The sequence below is a fragment of the Ursus maritimus genome, unplaced genomic scaffold, assembly GCF_017311325.1.
Source record: "Ursus maritimus isolate PB19 unplaced genomic scaffold, ASM1731132v1 scaffold_2, whole genome shotgun sequence".
Classification (NCBI taxonomy): Eukaryota; Metazoa; Chordata; class Mammalia; order Carnivora; family Ursidae; genus Ursus; species Ursus maritimus.
Genome location: NW_024424452.1, coordinates 46,202,998 through 46,217,793, shown reverse-complemented (window position 1 = coordinate 46,217,793; position 14,796 = coordinate 46,202,998).

The window sequence follows — 14,796 nt, the reverse complement described above, 5'->3', positions numbered from 1 at the left end:
GTCTGGCTCGGATGATGTGCGTGAGAATCCAGCGGAGGTAAAACACCAACCCGGGGCCCCCACAGCAAAGCTTATGTCATCTCATCTTCCACCACTGCCCCTTCCTCTTGGCCGGCCCTGTGGCCAGGGAGCTTGCAAAGAGCAGAGGAGCTCCTTTCCAGTGAGGACAGTCTGCAGGTCTTCCTGCCATTCATTGAATATTCATGCACATTTCCTGAATACTAATATTTATGACAATTCCCTGAATATGTGTCTGGTGTGTGACCATGAAAGAATTGTAGAAATTAATTATTTTCTTTGAGTTCCCACCCATCGGATCAAATTTGCACGCTGCAGGAAGAGCTGCAGGAAGCTGCCTGCAACCCGCCGGGTCTGATTCATCTCCCTTGAGGGCATGTGCTGGTTGTAGTTGATAATGGTGTCTCTAAAATTTGGGTCAAGGAGAGCTCCCTTAGCCTCATCTGACTGCTGCTTTGTCAGTTAATTTCTCCTTGCATCAAAGGGAGAAGGAAACTGATGGCCACATCATTAGGACCAGGGGAGAGGAATCCAACAGAGTGAGGGAGGATGGGGCTTGGGAAGAGAAATGTAGGACTGAGGGGTACCCAGTCAGCCCCAGAATTACCAAGTGTCCCTTCTGTGAGCTCCGGGCCTCTGTGTCTTTGCTCATGCTACCCCTCCCACCCAAATAGTCAGCCTCTTTATTCTGCACCCACCCAGATTACACTCCGTTCAAAGTCCTGATCATACGGGAAACAAATAATCAAATCAATAAATGGGCAGAAGATATGAACAGACACTTTTCCAATGAAGGCATACAAATGGCTAACAGACACATGAAAAAATGTTCAAAATCATTAGCTATCAGGGAAATTCAAATCAAAACCACACTGAGATACCACCTTACGCCAGTTAGAATGGCAAAAATTGACAAGGCAGGAAACAACAAATGTTGGAGAGGATGTGGAGAAAGGGGATCCCTCTTATATACTGTTGGTGGGAATGCAAGTTGGTACAGCCACTGTGGAAAACAGTGTGGAGGTCCCTTAAAAAGTTAAAAATTGAGCTACCCTATGATCCAGCAATTGCACTACTGGGTATTTACCCCAAAGATACAGACGTAGTGAAGAGAAGGGCCATATGCACCCCAATGTTCATAGCAGCATTGTCCACAATAGCTAAATTGTGGAAGGAGCCGAGATGTCCTTCAACAGATGACTGGATTAAGAAGATGTGGTCCATATATACAATGGAATATTACTCAGCCATCAAAAAGAACAATTTCTCAACATTTGCAGCAACATGGACGGCACTGGAGGAGATAATGCTAAGCGAAATAAATCAAGCAGAGAAAGACAATTATATGGTTTCACTCATTTATGGAATATAAGAAGTAGGAAGATCGGTAGGAGAAGAAAGGGATAAAAAAAAGGGGGTAATCAGAAGGGGGAATGAAGCATGAGAGACTATGGACTCTGGGAAACTGAGGGCTTCAGAGGGGAGGGGGGTGGGGGAATGGGATAGACTGGTGATGGGTATTAAGGAGGGCACGTATTGCATGGTGCACTGGGTGTTATACACAAGTAATGAATCATGGAACTTTACATCAAAAACTAGGGATGTACTGTATGGTGACTAACACAATATAATAAAAAATTATTATTAAAAAAAAAAACAACAAAGTCCCGATCACATCCAGCATTCCACGCCAGGTCCCTTCTGGTTGCTCTCATCTACACTGAACTCTTCACGAAATTACAGCAAAGGAAAAGCAATCTATGTGGAACGACAAAGTTTCTTAATTTCTGCCACTGGCCACTCAGATCTTAACAATTAGCACTGTCTCTGAGGTCTTCTCCTACATCTTGGTTCTTTTTTCCCAAGCCCTGTCCTGCTGGGTGTGTCTAGCTGCAGGCTCTAGTCCCTTTAGTACATGTTGGTATTAGATCTAAAGGAACTTTCCTAAAATATTGCTTTGATCCTGGAACTCCCTTCCTTAGAGAACTCCCTTAGCTCCTCACTGCTAATAGGAAAAGTTCCAATTCTTTAACTGAGTACCCTAGTCTCTCCAGTATATGGTTCCCACCTTCCCTAATATCATTGAACATTCTTGAGTTGCCAGAAAATGGAACCACTCCTCCCCCCTGCACAGCATGGCATGGTCCTTCTCCTGCTTGAACTGAGCGTCCTCTTTCCACTTACCTATATTGCATGCCCCTCGTAAGCCTGTCTAGTCCACCCCAGCCCACGCCACCAATCTGTTCTCCCTTAACACTTGTATGCGTTACCCAGAGCACTCATTTGGCAAGCACATATTACTTATAGTGTTCTGGAATTAAAAAAAAAAAAAAAAAGCTCCTGTGACTAATGTCTTCGTAAGAAGTATTCAGTTGAACATATGAAATTGACATTTGTCAGGTCAAAGATGGCCAAATACTGACAGTTTCATATAGCTCAACATCCAAACGCAGTTCCAAATACAAAGCTAATTTTATCCCCCCATATCCGGGGCTGCAGACATAGAATCCATGTGACCCTCCGGAAACTTTTTTTTAATTCACCGAACAACCGTAGCAGTTGTTCTGATCACATCATGGTTGAGAGTCCAGTAAGTGCTACTATTGCTTTTTCTCACCAAGCTGTGTTAATTCAATCAAGAGATCTAGGTCTGCATTATGCATGAGCCCCTCTAATCAACAATTATTCTTTGATTCTGAACTGGCCCTGGGTTTCTCTATTCCTGAGGGTCTCTAAAATAAATTTCTCCAAAAGCTATAAAAAAAAAATACTACAGGGGCAGCTGGGTGGCTCAGTTGGTTAAGCATCTGCCTTCAGCTCAGGTCATGATCTAGGATCCTGGGTTCAAGCCCCACACCAAGCTCCCTGCTCAGCGGGGAGTCTGCTTCTCCCTCTGCCGCTGCCCCTGCTCATGCTTGCTCTTTCTCTCAATATATAAATAAATAATATCTTTTAAAAAAATACTACAGACTAGCTGGCTTGTAAATTTATTACTCACAGCTGGGAAGTCCAAGATCAATCTACACTCCAATCTACACTGAATTCTTCCTGCAATTACAGCAAAGGAAGAGCCATCTTCCCGGTCACATTCCGGCGCAGGCCCTCCTCCTGATTCACAGCTGGTGATTGCTCACTGTGCCTTCACAGGGGGAAGGGGTCGGCATTGATCTAGAGCTTCTTTTGTTTTGTTTTATTTTTTTAAGATTTTATTAATTAATAATATTTTATTAATAAATAAAATAATCAAATAAATATATTTGAGATAGAGAGCATGAGCGGGGGTAGGGGGGCGGTGTACAGAGGGAGAGGGAAAAACAGGCTCCCCACTGAGCAGGGAGCCCAGTGCGGAACTCGATCCCAGGACCCTGAGGTCGTGACCTGAGCTGAAGACAGATGCTTAACCGACTGAGCCACCCAGGTACCCCTCTAGAGCTTCTTTGATAAAGGCAATAATCTCATTCATAAAAGCTGCGTCTTCATGACCCAATCACCTCTCCAAGTCCCCACCTCCTATTACCTGAAAAGTTATTTTCTTTCTAAAAGACAACAATCATTTGCAATACTTTTAACTATATATTTTTAAAATTTAAAATTTGCATTCAAAAATAAATCTGGTGATCTGAAAATTATGAACCATAATTAGAACTATCCTTTATTGAGCCTTTACAATATGCCCAGCGGTGTTCTAAACACTATAATACATATTTAGATGTTTAACCTTTCTCAGTCTAAGATTTAAGTGGCAAAATAATTACCTCAATGTCTATAGCTATTATCATCAAAGCTGGGATTTGAATCCTTGCTCTTTAAGGGCAAAGACCCATCCTTAACCACTGAACTACACTGGCATTCAGGAGTCCTGAGAACCCTGATGGTCCGTGTGGTTGCAAACCTGCTGTGTGTGTTTGTGCAATTGTCCTGCTGTCTCCCTTTGACGACAGAGAAAGCATGGGATTGGAAGGGACTCCCATGGCCACATGGAGAACTCTTTGAAAATCGTCATGTCTGGTGTGTCACGTGGATTTTGTGGACTTCAGAATTAAGAGGAGGTATACTAGGGAGCACAAGAATCTACTGGGTTATCATCGTGCCTCTCTCCAGTTTTAAATACATTTTAATTTTAAAACACAGATGTGTTTTGTGGGAATGGAAACTTTACACAAATTTTTAACACAAACGTGAAACTTCAAAGAAATGTCTTGTTCTTGACCTACTATCTTTCTACCCCCTGGGATTTCCATTCCCTTCCCCTGCTGTTAGGAGAGTGGAAAAGTTTGAGATACACTCTTTGATCTATTTTAAAGTCTCTGCCATTATGTAACAACATTTGGCTCGTAGGAACTGGTTGATTTCTTTTTTTGAGAGAAAGAGAAAGAGCAAGTGAGGGGAGCAGGGAGGGGCAGAGGGAAAGGGAGGAGGGAAGAGAGAGAGAGAGAAAGAGAGAATCCCAAGCAGGCTTCACACTCAGCCCGACTCAGGGCTTGATCTCATGACCCTGAGATCATGACCTGAGCTGAAACCAAGAGTCAGATGCTCAACCCCAAATGAGCCACCCAGGCTCCCCAGAACTAGTCCATTTCTTTGAGGGAAAAGAGAGTAGTTATGAATGGGAAACCTCTGTGGGTAAACTGTGCACAATTAACACCTTTTCTGAAGCTTTCACAAAGCTACAACTGCGCCAGAGAAAGTCACTATCCATTGTTTCCAGAACAGCCTGTTTAAATCTCAAGCTCGCGGTGAAACATCTCATGCCCGGAATTTCTAAAGCCCAGGCACAGAAATGAACACCTGATCTCATGCTCGTAGGTACAGGACAGCCCAATGCCCGGGACAAGAGACTGCTAGTCACCACTACATCTTCTTTCCCAGCTGCCTGGGATCTGAGAATGCTCTGGAAGGCTGTGCCCTTGTCACCAAGTGATAGGGAGAATGGTGAGAAACAGCAAGGTATAGGGTAAAGTTCAAGCGCTGAGAAGTCACACAGACCTCAGGAATGCTGGCCCCGTGCGTAATTGTCATTTGCCATTCTGAGAGTTACTTAGCTTCTCTGAACCCCAGGTTCCTGCTCTGCAAGATGGGGATGAAGATAATAGTTTGTAAACTAATTGGGAATATTCAAGAGATAAACATATGTAAAGCACCTAGATCGGAGCTGGGCACATCGTCAATTTCCGAAAAATGCAATCATCACCGTGGTCATGAATTAAGAGAAATTAGCAACGCTCTCCCAGGCAGTTCCCAGTTTCTATCCCTGTCCTTTTTTCTGTCTCCTACACGGAGAGTAAAAGCATCTGTTAGCACCCCATCTTTCCATGTCACAACCCTGACTGAGACCCGGTAGTAGATTCCCAAGGCCAGGGCTATCAAACCTGCCACCTCCACTTGGACTTTAGGACCCCCCTGCTACTTCCTCTCCCGTGCCTCAGCCTCTTTACCTCCTTCTCCCTTTTGAAGTTAGGGTCTCATCTAATCCATTTCTCTTTTTGTCTTTTGTATAGGGCAGCTCTCCTCTCGGGTGCTGGTGCTCCTGAGAGTTCCCTCACCTGAGATTCCCGGTTTCCCTCTCGGCCACCTTTGTGAGAGCCGTGCACTTGAAGGGCGGACTGGGCTCTGATCCCCAGCAGCTGTGCGACGTTCCTTGTCTACTCTCCCTCTTTAACCTTCAGTTTCTTAATCGTCAAAATGAAAATTGAGATCTTTAATTCCACAAGATCATGAGAACTCAATAAGGCAGCACACATGGCCGGTAGGCACATAAGAGGCGCTTGGAGAAAGTTATTTTCACCTTTGTGACTATCAAAGCTCAGTGCAAAATCCTTCTCTTCCAGGACACATGTCCTCATTATTGCCAGTCACACCTGTGGTCTGCAGCTATCATATACGTAACTCCAGGGTGCTGGAAGATCTCCACGGATAATTGAAGTTTCAGTTCTAGCTCTGGGACTTGTTCACTGCGTGCAACCTTGGGTAAGTCCCTCAATTTCTCTGAACCTCTATTTCCGTATCCATGTGAACATGACAAATCACATCCAGATGGTGTAAAAATTAAAGAGACTGCATGGGAGCACAGCATAGCATTTTAGAAATGGCGTCCAAGATGGTGCCCACCAGATACTAGTTTTCACCAAGGAAACTTTTGATGACAGATATATATTCGATCTCTCCAGCCCGACCTTTCAAGGGCATACATTTTTGTTTTGTGATTTTTAGTACAACCTTAAGTTTTTACAAGTGAAGACCCTATGTTTTATGGCCATTTCTAAATGGATAAAGAGGATGCAGTCCACTGGAAAGGCTTGTTGCCGATTCGGAAGTGAGCAAGGAATTAGAAGGACACTAGAAGGATTCTAGAAGGAACAGCTGACAATGGACAGAGAAAAAGCAGAAGGAAGGAGAAAGTGGCCACCATCCATCCTCCTTTGCAGAAGATATGGCTGCAGCTCTCCATCCTCCAGTCCAGAGGTGATGTCCGCCTCTCAGTTCCTCCTGTCAGAACCCATGACATGACAGACTTTCTCTTCCAGGGCCATCCTTTTTTAGTGCCCAGGCCTTCCAGCCACCACAACTGGAGCTCAGATAATCACAGAAATTTCTGTTTGTGCCTAATTATGAGACCCATGCAAGCCTGCTCATGTCAGGATGACTGGGGATGGGAGCTGGGCTGAGGAGTCCCTGGGAAAGAACCATTAAGTCAAAGTCTAAGAACATAACTCAAAGCCTGGGCTGGATGCAGTCAATGACCTGGAAGGACCATGGGTGTGGCTGGTACCTCACACAGCAAACCAGAGATTGTTCTCTTTTTTAACCAGAATTTCTTCAGTACCCCTGTTATCCAAAAATGATAAACGAGTCAATGAAAATCTGACAAGGAAGCTACTGTCCTAAGAGACTTTCATTGGAACAGTCAGGAAATCTGAATTCAGTCTAATTTCTCCCTCTGAACTTGAGCATATCCCTTAACTTTTCCTGGGTCTTAGCTTCCTCCTCTATGGAAGGAAAAGGTTAGGCTGGAGGCTTTCAGTGTCTCCCAAGGCCGGGGTTATCTGGGACAGCGTGAGGGTGACTACACCGGTACAGACCCACCCGACCCTATTTTTGTGGAAACCATGGCCCCCGGGGCATGTCCCACATTTGCTGTGTGAGTTAGTTATCTTGACTACTTTGGTCTTCACGATTTTCCTCCCCTCCTGCTTGGCGTCAGAGGCAATGCCTTCCGTGGTTGCCAATGCCGATGTCAAGTGCGACTGCTGGTCGCCAGGACCCTCTGCTGTGCCTCCCGCCGGGGCTGCCGGTGAGTGCTGGAATGGCTCTGGCTGAGCCACCCCTGCTCGTGCTAAAGTCACTGCAGCACAGAGTTACTGCTGCAAGTCTGGCAGCGACGCTCCTGAGTCCTTGGGCTCCCCATGCCCCACAGGGATTGTAGGGAAACAGCTCCCTTCCCATACTTCCCCTATATCCAATTCACTTTAAGGCTCAGGCGTGGTTGCTCAGACGTGGCTTGGCTGGCTTGGCAGCCTGCACCTGCCAGAACCACTCCTCCTCTCCAAGCCTGGCCCTCTGTCCTTGAACAAGAAATGGGCAACGCTACCCTCTGACCTTACGCTTGGTTCTTTCTAACCTGTACTTGATGAAGGCTCCCGAGCCCCTCATAAGAACAGCTCCGCTCCACAGGCCCACCCCATCATCGTACTTGTCTCAATCGTAGGATGATTACAAATTAGATTCAAGAAAAGACCCTCTCATATGATCATATGAAATAAAGGCTGGATAACCTGAGCGTGGGAAGCAAAAATTGAGCCTGGTTGGAGGCAGCTCAGTGTCCTAATACTGGCTGGTGGTGGGACTCCTCTATGCACTGGAAAGACTGGGGTCATAGTTAGGAGAGGTAAAGGAGGAGGAGAAGGAAGGAAGCAAGTCAGCCTTTTTCTTCTCTCTCTTTTGACATCCTATTATATTCTTTCTCCACTTTTGTCCCTCCGCTGGGATGCCTGGGGAATCACAGCCTGCCTGTTAATAAACATTCCCTTCGGCAAATCTGGAATGTCATAATTTACTTTCCTAAGTATTTCTAAATAGGAAAACAAACCAATTGGATTTCATCCACGTTGCTACTACTATATAAGTCAAGGCCTCTACTTGTCCTGAGCTTCCACTCTCATTAGGGTTCACCTCCCCATGCGAACCAAGTGTTCACTGAGATCAAAGAGCCTTGTTCAATTACTCCTCACTAATTAGCCTTTCTCCCAGTCTGAATTCTTGGTTCCCTCAATCCAGGAGTGCTTGATAATGCCCCCTAGTCTATAGGTAAAATGATTCTTAGCAAAACTCTCACGCGCTGGGTCTTTGTACTTCTCTCCATATTCACGTCTGCTCACTCCCCATATCCCTCCAAAAGACCCGTCCAATACACACGTGTGCACATCACACGTGCGTACGCCCATACACATAAATTATCAAGCATGAAATTGCCTGGTGCACCCTCTACTCGGTTTAGAACTCAGAAAAGGGCTGTGTCACTATGGTCTGGAATGATGGGAAAAGAGGGGAAAACACGCTCCAGGATGATGTAGTCAAGAAACATGTGTTAGCAACTACTAGGCTAAGCAAAATAAGTCAGTCAGAGAAAGACAAATGTCATATGATTTCACTCATATGTAGAATTTAAGAAACAAAACAAATGAACAAAAGAGAAAAAAAATGAGAGTGGCAAACCAAGAGACAGACTCTTAATTCTAGAGAACAAAGTGCTGGTCATCAGAGGGGAGGGGGTGGAGGGATGAGGGAAACAGGTGATGGGGATTGAGAAGGGCACTTGCCATAATGAGCACCGGGTGATGCACGGAAGTGTTGGATTGCTACATCACACACCTGAAACTAATATTACACTGTATGTTAACTAACTGGAATTTAAATAAAAATGAAAGGAAGGAAGGAAAGAGAGAGAGGGAGGGAGGGAGGGAGGAAGGAAGGAAGGAAGGAAAAGAAAGGAAGGAAAAGGAAGGGAGGGAGGAAGGGAGGAAGGAAGGAAGATGTTAGCAAAGGGAGTTCAGGCTGGAAAGTGGAAGGGAGAGTTCGAGGCCCTTTATTGCTGGAATGATGGTTTGTCCCAGGGAGCGGTACAGGAAGTGACACAGCGCAATGGCTTTTGGGAGCCTGACAGGAACTGGCTGCACTCATGGAGTCCCGGCATAAGGAGGGCCTGCATTAGGGTTGCAGCTGGAGCGGGGAGGGGAGAACTGTTATAAGTAATCCAGAAAACAGATGGAGCAGAAAAAGGGGTAAAGACACAATATCTCCGTTGTTTTCAGCCTGGTACGTTTTCAGAAGGCAAGTTCCCTCTGAGGCAGATGTTGCCAACTGTCCCACTTTATCTATTCTCGTCATCTTCCAGGGGGGACATTCTTGATCTTTAGCTCTACATGACCAGTCAGAATATAGCTTACACGCTCCAATCCCCTTGTCCTGGGAGTGGTCATATGGCAGGTTCCGGCCGATGGGATAGAAGTAGAAGTGTGGGACAATGTCCAGGTTGTGACTCACAGTAAGGGCCATGCCCTCTGTCTTCTCCCCCGTTCCTCCTGTGGAGTGAAGATGGCGTAGAGCGCTGTCATGGACCGTGCAGACGAGAGCCACAGCCTCAGAATGGCACAGCAAAGAACTAGGAACTCTGGGCCCCTGTTTTTCCCGAATGGATACTGACTCAGACACTCGAAAATGAGGGAACTCGGGGTGTCTGGTTGCTCAGTCAGTTAAGCGTCTGACACTTGATTTCAGCTCAGATCATGATTCCAGAGTCGTGAGATTGAGCCCCATATCGGGCTCTGCGCTGGGCATGGAACCTGCTTAAGATTCTCTCTCCCTCTCCCTCTGCTGCTCGAGACTGTGCTTTCTCTCTCTCTCCAAAAAGAAGAAAGAAAGAAAGAAAGAAAGAAAGAAAGAAAGAAAGAAAGAAAGAAAGAAAGAAAGAAAGAAAGAAAGAAAAGAGTGGGGGAACTAATCTTTAAGCCACTCTGATTTTACATCTCTGTTTTATGTTACTGAATATCTTCTAGTTAATACACTTTCTATCTCACAAATAGAAGACATTTCAAAAACAATAAAGTTTTAAAGTAATGTAAAAAATAGCACATGTTTTAAAAACAAGGAGATTTTATATATTAGGAGTTATCTCAAAGATACCACTACCGTACTTTGAAAAATATGTGGGTAAGTGGTAGTAAAGGGGTTGATAAGCCTCAAAACCCTCAACCCTCACCAGGTCTTCAGGGATCAGTGAATGCCAAACTTCAAAAAAGGAGAAAGTTGTCTTTTTCAAAGGAGAGAGAAAAACCTGGAGTTCTCAGAAGGTAAACCAAGGATAGGGTTCGAACAGAGATGGCAGAGATAAAGGAAAGCAAAAGGCCACCTTGTGCCACTGTGATGTTCCCTCCATTATTCCCCAGAAATCTTTAATAAAGGGTGATAAACCCAAGAATTTCTGATGTGCATGCCCTTTTTTAGATAAATGTGCTCAGACTGATGCAGAGTGAAACAGACAGAAGCTGGAGGGGAAAGAGGCAGGAAGCACAGAGATGTATGGCGCGAGTATAATCGTCTAGGTTTTTATGGAACTCTGGGAAGAGGACTGTGGGTAAAAGCAACATGATCTGGATCTCTCGGGACAGGGCATCCCAGCAGACATCCGGGTCACTACAGAAGTGCAGGTCCTCATTATGATCATTGATGAAAACAAGAAAAGGAGGTTGGGTATTGCTGTGAAGTGGCATAATATTGTAATGTCCGCCTTCGACACAGGTGAGACTGAAGAGCTGGCGCTTCAGCCAGGGCACCTACAGGGCAGGTCTTTCAATTTGGCACTATCGACATTTGGGGCTAGATAGTTCTGCGCTGTGGGGGCCATCCTACGCATTGTAGCATGGTGAGCAGCCTCTCTGGCCTCTCCCCACTACCTACCAGTAGCCATTGCCCCCAGCTGTGACAATCAAAACTGTCTCCCAGGGGACAAAATTGCCCTCCACGGAGAACCACTGTTTTATAGAATTATAGGTCATCAACATGGAGGTCATGGCTCAAAGTGGAAGTCAGTTGGGTTCTCTGGAGACAGAAGAGGAAAGGACAAAACACTTGACCTTGGAGGATTCCCAAGGAGAAGGAACAGCTCAAAAAGACGGACTCTGTATTGCTTGGAGATTCATTGCCTGATTGCCTAAGATGATTCTATCTGGAGAAGAGAGAAATGTTAGATTGAGAGAAGCAACAGGCCATCAGCGATGAAACAGAAGGGCTACAGGGCAGGGATACGTTCTGCCTCCATCTATCCCTCTCTCCTTCACGTCTCTGGGCAGCCTTCCAGAACCCCATCCCCCAAACCCAAGTACTTGAATATCTGTTCCCTCAAACAGTGAAATAACTGCTTCTGGAATAGCCTCCCGTCTAAGTCCATGACAGCCTGTCTGTGTCGCTTGCCATTGTACACCTAACACCTAACACGTGTCTGGTACATAGTAGATGCTCCAAAAATGTTCACTGAATGAATGAATGCACAAACCACTAAACAAGCTGCTCTCATGAAATACATATCATCACCTTCATTTTATATGTAAGAAAACTAAAACTCCTATCGGTTAAGCGAATGTCTTACATAGGTGAGAGCCATATGAGCAGAAAAGCCATATGACTGAAATCCAGGCTTGTCCGATGCTAAAGTCCATTTTCTTCCTGTGACACACCACATATGTCCCATTTGTAAACGGCATTTTGAGCATCTCCATGGCTGTATGTCTCAGGAGCTACACATCTCACAGAGGACGCTGTGAGCAGTCGGTCTGCAGACATGCATTGCAGGAGCCTCTCACTTCTAAACTCCCCAAGTCAGGTGTGATCTCTGTTCCCAGGAACCCGGGTTATCGCAAGTTCTACTCCCCTACCCATATATGATTCACATTCCAATTAAAATTCTGTCTGGATACACAGCTGAGTCCTTTCAGCCTATTCTCCTCCCTAAAACTACCTCCTAACTGAAAATTGGGTGGAGAGGTACAAGAAATCTCTGATTTAACTAGCAGGCTGTGTTCCCAAAGGTTATTTGAGTGGAATGTTTGGAATTTAGAATATACTTTTTCATTAAAAAAAAAAAAAAAACCAACAACAGTTGCTGTGAAGAGTGGCTAGGTTTCCAGGCTAGACCTCTGGGGGTCATTTAACGCCCAGGCAAAATGAATTTCAATACAAGTAGCCTTTATTCAGGCTCCTGGAAGTTGGAATAAAGTTTCCCAAATGAGAGGATACACTCAGAAAAAGCCTTTAAAAAGATATATGAAAACCTCCTACTTTGTCCTAAAATAAAGACTCCACAATTTGCCCTGTTATAAAACTACTATCAGAAAGAATGTCTTACCAACAACTTCTCATAATTTTTTAAATTTTTTAAAGTAAACTCTACCCTCAGCATGGGACCCAAACTCGCGACCCCAAGATCAAGAGTCGCATGCTCTACCAACTGAGCCAGCCAGGCTCCCCAAGGATACACTGTTGTTCTTTTTTCCAAATCGTAATTTCTAATAGAACTCTGAAATGTAAGTGCCTTGTCCCTAACCTTCTATACTCATATCAATGTTTAATTATTTAAGATTACACTTTGCAACAAACTTGACCTGGAAGTGTCAAAAGGGTGTTACACTGATTTACAATGATCTTTCTGCTGACTTACTATTTCATTTGTATGTCTAACAGGCATCTAAAAACATAACAAAACTAAAACAAAACTCCCCATTTCCTCTTTAAATCCCCACCCACCCTGGCCAAAACTTTTTTTTCCTAAAATCTTCTCCTTTTTTTTTCACAAAATGATACATTATCCACTTTGGGGGCTCAACCCAAACACCTAGAATTCAGGATTAATTGCTCTGTTCTGTCATGACCTACACTTCGCATCCAAAGCTTGATAAAATTTTATCCTTTCTGCCTTTAAAATCTGTCCTGAATCTGTCTACCTCTCCTCAACTTCACTGTTACCAACACAGATACCATGGCTCTCATCCAAACCTTTGAAAAGGGCTCCTAACGACCTTCCCTGAGCAGTTCTTCCCCTACTGCCCATCCCCTGTACATCAGCCATCCATACAAGAGCACAAGCTTTGAAGTAGACCTAACCAGCCAAGGATGCAGCTTTCCTTTACTCATTATACTGGCTTTGCCCAGTCCTCTTGGCATTACTTGTTGCTTCAGTCGAGCCCAGAGAGATGATCATTGGATCCTCCACTTCATAAGGCAGATGGATAGAATCCTGGCTCTTATTGAAAGTGACTAGCCTTCAGGTTCTAGGCTTCTTGCGTGCAAGCAATCTACCAGTCCTATCAAAACATGTGACTTAGGGGAGCCTGGCTGATTCCGTCAGTGGAGCATGAGACTCTTGATCTCGGGGTTGGGTGTAGAGATTACTTAAAACCAGAATCTTTAAAAATAAATAAATTAATTAAACATGTGACTTATATTCAAGGGCACCATTACATTCCAAACATTGAATTGTCATCTAAATTCAAACTGTTCTATTATAATCAAGTTTTATAAGTCTGCTTTTGAAGATAACTTGATGACCAAAAATGTTACTGTGTAGCATTTGATTGGAAAGTCTCAGTCTCTACAGAGCAAACTGTCCTGGCGATCCTTCACCAAAGTAGCCTTCCATGTTCTATCTATAGTTCTTCAAGAACTTGGCTCACACTGACCATTCTGCCTTTTTCACCCTGATTACTTCAGGTGGGATACTCAGACAGGCCTCTACGTGGGTCCAGGGACCCAACCCCTATTTCTGGCTTACCTCCTTGCTTCACTTGCCCAGCCCAACATAAACAGTAAGAGAAAAACCATTTGGTTAAATTAATTTTCACCAAACTAACTTCTCCAAGTTTGATGGAATGTATAAGCACTGATGGACCTTTCACTCTTCCAGATACATTCCCATCGGTTAAGATGATCTTTAGAGTTGGTGGGATCTAAGAAAATATAACAACTCTTCTGACAATGTACAGAAACTTGTCTGGGGAAGGGGACCCATCCAGACAGCTTAGGTCTGTTTAGAAGCCTGACCCTGGGGTTAGCTCTGCTGGGCTGTTTAATGCTTTATCTTCTGGACCTAGAGTACTATGATATCTGTAATCTACTTCATCATAAGGGTTTCAGTGTGGATCAGTTTAAGCTGTCCTTTAGGGGTAATCGCTTCCTTTGGTTAGCTATTTACCTAACAGTGGTGAGCTAATATTTCTTTCAAAAGGCCAAACTTCATAGGAAGCTACTAACAATAACTCAGCCAATCGTTACTGCCCATTAGTATCAGAAGTTTTACTGATTAGTATTAATGAATTCTAGAAACAGGGTTTAATTAGTGAAAACATGAGTATTTTAGTTAGCTTCACAGATACTCATACTAGGTTGCTCTTGGTGAAAACTGGTGCTGAAAACATCTGGATTGTAATATTCTGGAGATATTCCCCTCATTTGTATGAAGTAAGATATAAGAATCTAGTGAGGCCTGTAGCCTGTGTGCCCTAGACAGTTCTGTATTGAGCTATTTGTTTGGAAAATCCTGGTTGCCTGATGCCAACTATAATCCTGCTTCCAGAATAGTGTTGGTGTGGTAGATCATCTGAAAGAACAGAGGTTGAAACTTGAATGGGCTTACAGGATAGATTTTCTGAACTGTTGCACCTGCTTGCTAATAGATGTTTATTTTATATGATAAATGTAAACATTTAAGGCAGAATTTGGTCTACTTTTTTG